The following is an 8,069-nucleotide window of genomic DNA, read 5'->3' as shown; positions in this document are numbered from 1 at the left end:
CTAATTAAAATCCGGGCACTGATTTAAGACATACGGCAATTACTGATTTAAGACATACGGCTCATGCAAAGCATATACAACATGACGTTATTGTTCAGTTCTCACACCTTACGGATAATGCATCTGCGAAGTCGTACTGGCTAGAGCACCGACTGAAAGGCAATTTCCGTTCTGTCCCGTCTTAAATACATGTAGGCCCGTGTAAAACCCCATCAATTTTCAGCGAACAAGCCTCACTACATTCATCGCCGGACTTTGTGTACAACTCACTCGACGTCCACGACAGTGGGCTGCGAACAGCAGCCCGTAAACTGGCTGTCCAGTTCGGAGTGGACACCTCAATGCCGCCGGAGCGGACCGCTCGGGAGGACACGCCCCGTGGCGACGGCACGCCTGACCCCATCCCTCAAGCGGTGACGTGGACGCCGTAGTGACCGCCGTATTCCACGCAGGCGCGCCCACGCATGCATGTGGCCACAGCATCGGCGTCGCCCAGGCCCGAGGCTGGCGCTTTTTCTTCCAAGGAAAAAAACAAAAACAAAAAGTGCGTGAGGCTTATGCACGTTATACCAAGGCAAATGGGTGCGCCTATGCAAACGACGAAACGTTTGCACGCTGCGAATGCCGCTCGCCAGCCGAGGTACCACATATATGAACCCCTTCCCCCCAACCCTTCATTTATACCGCCTCTAACGTGTACTCGCCACTCACGAATGCTGTCCTCAACCCACCTTGACTGGTGCGATGATTGGCACCTCGTCGTATGGCGAAGTTTTCCTGATTCAATGTGCAGCTGTCTGAAAAAAAAAACATTTGTTACTCCTTCACTAAATCAATACAGTTTGATAAGGGCTTCTTTGGAGAATTCGCATGGAACGTGGCCGTGAAAATCCCTTGGCTAGGAATGGTTCTAGGGGGTAATTTAAGCTGATACTGGTGGTAATAACGAAACTTCCGGGTGAAGCTTACGCACGTAACTACCAAAAGCTTTCGTGAACTCGGCCCGTGGTGTTCAGAAAATAAGCAAATCCGCATGAAAGTTCCCCAGCAGCGGTCTTCACCTCTAAAGGCCCTGGAATGTCTGTAGGGGTATAGTCTTTGAAGCAGGATGCAGATCTCCCAACTGCACGCGGATCGCCTTGACCTCTGTGAAGATCAGCGACTGCTGTTCAAAGCTTAAGTTATATAAATTGGCACTTGCTCTAAAGACCTTGTCAAATGCTGACTGAATATATAAACTGTTATTGTGCTATACTTGTATACGATTACCGATGAATAGAAGGCTTGATAAGAACCCCCCCCCCCCCCCCCAACTTTTATGCGTTGCTAGTTTCCTTTCTCACTGAATGTACTCGGCATCGAAGATGCCGAGTGCAGAGTTGGGACTCTAGTGCGGTACACGCGATTGCTTTGCGAGGACCTTTTCCATGGCTATATGAACAATCGCGGAGGCCTTTGGTCCCGGCTTACTTTGGTGCCGTCGAGACCTCGTCATGTCATTTCCGAAGGTCGTCGTCCTTGGCAGAACTGGTGGGATATGCGCCTTCATTCGACATCGAAGACGGGGTGCGTGAACTAGACCTACCGTGTTGCTTGAGCCGTGTTGCTTGAAAGGTACGAACACATGTTTGAAGGTTGCGATTCTTTGCGGCTTCCGAGCAGGGTACAATAGCTGTTGCTTTTTGACTGACAGGTAATCAGACGTACAAGAAACTTTCACCACTGGAATGCTTTAGTACAATGCAACGCAAGAAGACAGAACGTGTGGTTATTTATATTGAAGTGATTCTTTTAATAATTATCTTCCCCCCTTCCAAGCCCCCTTGCTCCTTCCTTCAGTGTCAAGTCACACCGAAAGCTTGTTTTCCGGTTAACCTGATACGGCACCACCGCGACTGTTCTCTGGGAACCCAACGAGGCGTGCTACGGGAACAAATGAGAAGGCATTGTGGGAACGTCGTGTAGACCGAAAGACGAATCGCGTCATGATAACATAACTGTTTATCAACTTAGTAGCAGCAGCGGACAAGTATACCGACGCAGTACTCGCCTGGGTGTTGTTACGACCGTCATCATTATTGAAGTTTTTCGGCCTCTGTGAACGGGGCGAAAATATTTCGACGCATTCCAAGCAAGGGTGTGCCGTCAAGACGGATTAATTTCCTCTCGGCAAAACCTGAACGAGGGGTTCAGGACTGCTTCGCGCAGAGAAAACGCACGAGCCAAGAGAGGCCATTGTGAGCTCGACTCAAGAAAGGCCATTGTGTTTGCTGCGAGCAAGGCTTTCGAGGCAGACAAGGAGGCAGCCGGGCCATTTTCAAGGTCACCGAGGAACTGGAAATCTCGGAACCAGCATGGTATTTGCAGTTCAGGCTGAAAGCTAAAGCCAAACTGGTTGTGGCTGGGCCTTGCGAGGAGAAGCGGAGTCTTGGATATTCGCAGGTAAGCCCCTGCTTCTAGCAAACGAGGAATGGAATGTGGGGTTGAAGGGAAGGAAAATGCACTATGTGCTGCAGCCCTTGCGGGAGCCCGCCTCGACGACGAGGGATTAGTCGACCACTCCTCCTTCCCCTTTCTCCATAGGATCGGCTGAATGGGGTGGCATATTTTGACGGTATGCTGGTCCACCACTACATTGTCCTGCCCAAAGAGTCAGGCAAGTTTGACACGTGTACTGGCGGCCGGTTTTTCGAACCTCACCCAGCTGCCAGAAGAATCTTGGAAACCAAAATCATCGGACGTGCGCGAAACTTGGTGACGTGTGCGAAAACGTCGGTGCAGTGCTTTGGTGACCATATTTGGGCATCGCGTAGACTGTGCCCTCTCCGCATGCATTGTGTGGTGTCTTTCCTCTCCTTCGTGGGGGGAGCACCTAGATCATGGAGTGCCGTATTGGCTGAAGCCGGCGACAGTGCGCCCAGAGTTGGCAACGCGGTGCTATATAAGTGGAAGTCTCTTGTGTATTTTCAAGTTCTACAGTTCAACAGCTCTCATGTACAGTTCTCATCATTTGATTACCTCCTTTCTAATTCTCAGTTACTAACCATGTAAACAAATTGTTGTCGTTTTTACGAGCGCCTCATCTGACTTGTTCGACGATGGGTCCTTGGACGGGCGCCCGCTACCAAACTGAGACCCGCGAAACCCAGAGTCGCAACAGTATACCGAAGCTTGCAATTACGGTAGCCTGTTTTATAGTAGCCACCGCAGGCTACGCATATCTCTGGCGATGTTGCGGTGGCGTCGTTAGCTTATCGGAAGGCGATGCAGCGCGCAATTATGTGACGGTGAGACGGAGGCTGCACAGAAATATGAGAAAAGTGTGTAGCTCCAGCACCTGTGCTATAATCGTTAAAGGATGATTCAAGAGGAAACAGTAGCTAGGGTCGGCTATTCCTGACTAAACACGTGGAAGAGGGAAAACCTTTGACCAGTTGGTTTGCGCGGTTCAACATCCCAAACAGACCGAGGCTGTGAGAGAAGCCGTAGTGGAAGGATATGGATTATTTCGACCTCCTGGGGTTCTTGTAATCCTTGTATTTCTTGTTAGCGGTCGAGTACCGCACCGTAACCATGGTGCTCGGCATCATTGATTGATTTGATTGATTTGTGGGGTTTAACGTTCCAAGACCACCATATGATTACGAGAGACGCCGTAGTGGAGGGCTTCGGAAATTTCAACCATCTGGGGTTCCTTAACGTGCACCCAAATCTGAGTACACGGGCCTACAACATTTCCGCCTCTATCTGAAATGCAGCCGCCACAGCCGGAATTTGATCCCGTGACCTGCGGGTCAGCAGCCGAGTACCTTAGCCACTTGACCACCGTGGTGGGGCATGGTGCTCGGCATCATCGCAGCACCACCACCGCACAAACAATGAATGGTGATAAGGCTGGAATATTCAACGGCACATGTATAAATACCAACGCGCGTCGTCGCTTGTGAGTTGATGGACGGCCGATGCTCTGTTCACTGCTATCAGTGTCAGTGCATTACTGTAATCCGACTTGTCACTTATTGGCCACAAGTTCGGCCAAATAAACAGCTTGATCGAACATCTGGTCTGCTACTTTCGGCCATGTCACGACCCCGTAACAATACTAATTCAATAAAACCGCTTACTAGTTTTCACGTTTCGTACCCATTGGAAGTCAGAGGCAATACTCTTGGATCGACACGGACGAGTGAACAGAGCTATAGTTAACTGCAATCTTTCGTTTCTACTCCTTCGGGACCGTCCAGCCCATCCCTGCTTCTTCAGAATAATCTTCCTTGATATCAAAAAATTGATTTTAGCCATTCACTTATCTCCTCGGGCACTCACGTTCTCATGACTCGCCATCGACAGTCGGTCGCGCATGAAGTAACTTTAACAGGCCCGAGAAATAGGCAAGCAGTGTAAGGATTGACCAGCCTAACACCGGGGCACGCCGAAAGTCAGCCCCGTGGGTGTCGACCTCGGCAAGAAGCGCGCAATTATTATCGCGAAAAACTCTCTCGACCCCGCCAGAGAGCTCGCGCTCGCTAATGTACGTCACCGTCCGAAAGCTGTCATGGTCAGACTGCAGTCATGCTTGCGACGGAGTGGACACTTCATCCCCACTTCACGGTGCAGTCATCATCGCGCTTATGACGACAGCCCTTGACACGTTCCCGTTTCTCAAACCCGGAGGCGACCGTATTCGAAGGCAAAGCGTGCTGAAGACTTCGTTGTATATGTAAAAAAAAAAAAAATCAGAGAGAACTAGTCCGATTGCGCCCGCAGTCACTAGACACCGAGAGCAAGCGTCGCGGTTGCGTTTTTTGTTTCGTGACCAAAGTGTTGAAACGTGAAGGTTAACGGAAACGACGTAATGGACGTACTGATACCATTAAACTGCCCGTTCTGCTTCAAGTGCTCAGAGAATGGCAAAAAAGTATAACGAAAAGAAATGAGAAAAAAAAAAAGGCACCATTCCCCATATGATTGATAGGCTTGGACGAAATGGTTGTAACACGTTTCTGCGTTGGTGAAAGAAACAAGCCGTGTAAACGATCTTTACTACAGCAGCGTTGTGGTGTAGTTTTTGCCTTTTAAGGTTTTCCTTTCTCTTTTCTGATTGTGCAGATGGGGTCTGTTAAAAAAAAAAAAGGATGCGAAGTATCAGTGGTAAGACCTTTAATTTACGGTGTAGCCTTATAGTGCAGGAGGCTATCAAACATTGCGATGACAAAGTAACAATGCGAGGTGCTCGTTCAGATGAACTTGAAAAATATTTTTCTTACCCGGCTATACCACAGTACTTGCGGCCACCGCCTTCAAAGAAAACAGCTATATCATTATCATCATTACAAACACAATTTGTGGCATTTTGTTTTCGAGATGTGAAAACATATGGGAAGGTAGGCTGCCTCAGAGGTGATGAGCCGGGATAATAGAAATTTGTCATTAAGTTCAAGGCCACTTTAGCGTGGAATTTAAACAATTTTTTATGGTTTTATTCTGATCGGTATGTGATATACCTCAGAAGTTAACACGCTTAATTGAATTGTATGCTATACTGCAGTGAATTAATATTTCTGCGGGTGCGCCTGGATAGCAGTGACCACATGGTAAGCATAATTAAAATCTACAACTCATCTTCATGCCCCCTTCCCATTCCCCCAGCGTAGGGTAGCAAACCGGGCATGTGCCTGGTTAACCTCGCTGCCTTCTCTCTTGTTGTTCTTGTCCTCCTCCCTACAACAATCGTTTTATGCATTTTCTTTGTGTTCACAAAGTTTCCTGAAGCATGAAACAATGCGCTAATTTGAATAATGCGATGATATAAGCATTAAGTAATGCGCTGGGCTAAATTCGTGCTCTAATCAATAAACTTCGCAATACACGTTGAAACAAGTATGAGTCAAATTTATAAAAAATAAATAACATAATGGGATGATGTAAGATGTAAACTGCGAACATCTCAGATGTCTGAAGCTGTGGTGCTGCATGGCTCTATTCTTATGAAGCTGTTCAGGTGAATGCCACATGATTGTCGTTCCAGATATGCCAGATTATTTGCCGAGGGGGTTGTTGCACACCACTCTGCATGTTTGTGACGTTGGCGGAATTTGCCGTAATTCACTGTTTTTTAGTAGTATGTGATATTTAGGAGATGTTGCCGCTTTTCTTGAGCACCGTTTCTTTTTTTCACGGATGGGTAAAGCACAGCAACGAAAAAAAATCATAAAGAAAAAAAAACAGCTAGGCAGAGTTCATATAAGTCCCATTGCCATATTAACATGAAGGAAAACACAATCTACATATAGACCCGTCACAAGACGCTATAAGTCCTCATGGATGGAAAAACTTTATTTCGTCAGAAAGCAACTGAGGATGATTCCGTGTTAGATGGCCATCAACCCAAGGTTGGCGGCGACCTGTGTGGCCCACTCCACGACCCTTAACTGGACGACTGGGTCTGAGCTGGTCAACACGGCCTCCCAGTGCTCTAGAGAGGGATCACGCATAATATCCACTGGCGGCGGCACTATGCTACATTCCCAAAGTATGTGATCATATGTTGCCACAGCCTGACACCATTTGCATTGCGGCTTAATCTCCTCCGGGTACATTTTGTTCAACACGTAAGGGTTGGGAAAAGATCGCGTCTGCAGTTTTCTCCAGACGCATTCCTGCGCCTTAGTCAACCGCTTGTGCGGGGGCAGATAAAACCTCCGCTCTAGTTTATAATGATTCGTTATGTCATGAAAGGACACCAGCCCATCTCTCGCGGACCTCCCCGGAACTGGCGGCTCACCTACCCGGCTGACGAAACCTCGAGCATTCAGGTGAGCCGCCTCGTTCCCAGGGTTCCCAGAGTGTGCTGGTACCCAGACAATTTCTATTTCTCTCATTTCTCGTCCCGTGGCCCTATGCAGAAATCGTGCAGCGGTCGCCGATATTCTGCCCCTCGCCAGATTTCGGATGGCTGTCTTTGAATCACTGAAAATCAAATCTGACTGCGAATTAGTTATAGCTAGCGCTATTGCCGCTTCCTCTGCAGTTTCCGAGGAGCGGGTTTTGACCGATCCAGAAGCGATCAAGCGCCCCCGCCTGTCCACCACCACAATCACAAAAGCGTCTTTGTCCTTATATTCCGCAACATCTGTATAGACTGCCGCTTTGTACTCGCCGTACTCAACGTGTAAAGCTCTGGCTCTTGCCTGCCTGCGCTGCGTATGGTGAATCGGATGCATATTTTTGGGCAAAGGTTTTATGTACAGGGCCTTATGTAACTCTCGCCGCACCTGAATTTTAGTGTCCCCAGTGGGAGCCTCTGCTCCAATGCCAATCCTTTCCAATATAATCCTGCCCGCTTTGGTTGTCGAAAGCCTAGCGTGCTGCATCGCCAGATGCGCCTCTCATAATTCATCCAGGGTGTTGTGTACCCCTAGTTTTAATAGCCTTTCTGTAGGCGCGTTGTTAGGCAACCCAAGCGCTGCCTTGTAAGCTTGCCGGATCATAGCCTCGACCTTACCTTTTTCTGCGGCATCCAACTTCATATAAGGTGTCGCGTAAGTAATCCTGCTGAGCACAAACGCCTGTACCAGCTTACAGAGTTCTTTTTCTTTAACCCCGCTCTTACGGTTAGCGATTCTTCTGATTAGCCTGACAGTAGCATTGACCGTGGTCTTAAGTTTTTCAAGGGCCACCCTATTCTTCCTGTTAGTTTGCAGATATAGGCAAAGAATTCTAATCGTTTGAACTTCAGCTACCGGCCTACCCCCTACCTTTACCTCTAACGGCGGTGGCGGAATATAGTGTCTTGCATGTAGCCCTCTGGGTTTGTCCCGAACCACAAAGAGCTCGGACTTTGGCTGAGAGCATGAAAGTCCCGCCTCCCCTGCCAACTCTTCGACAATATTAACTGCCTGTTGCAGTGTTTCTTCAAGATGCGCGTCACTACCCCTGGTTACCCATAGAGTAATATCATCTGCATAAAATGTGTGTTTGAGTCCCGGTATCTCCTCCAGCCTCGGCGGTATTTTAATTAAGGCGATGTTAAACAGGAACGGGGACAAAACTGAACCCTGCGGCGTCCC

The sequence above is a fragment of the Rhipicephalus microplus genome, chromosome 5 (genome assembly GCF_043290135.1).
Source record: "Rhipicephalus microplus isolate Deutch F79 chromosome 5, USDA_Rmic, whole genome shotgun sequence".
Taxonomy (NCBI): Eukaryota; Metazoa; Arthropoda; class Arachnida; order Ixodida; family Ixodidae; genus Rhipicephalus; species Rhipicephalus microplus.
This window is presented reverse-complemented; position numbering follows the sequence as displayed.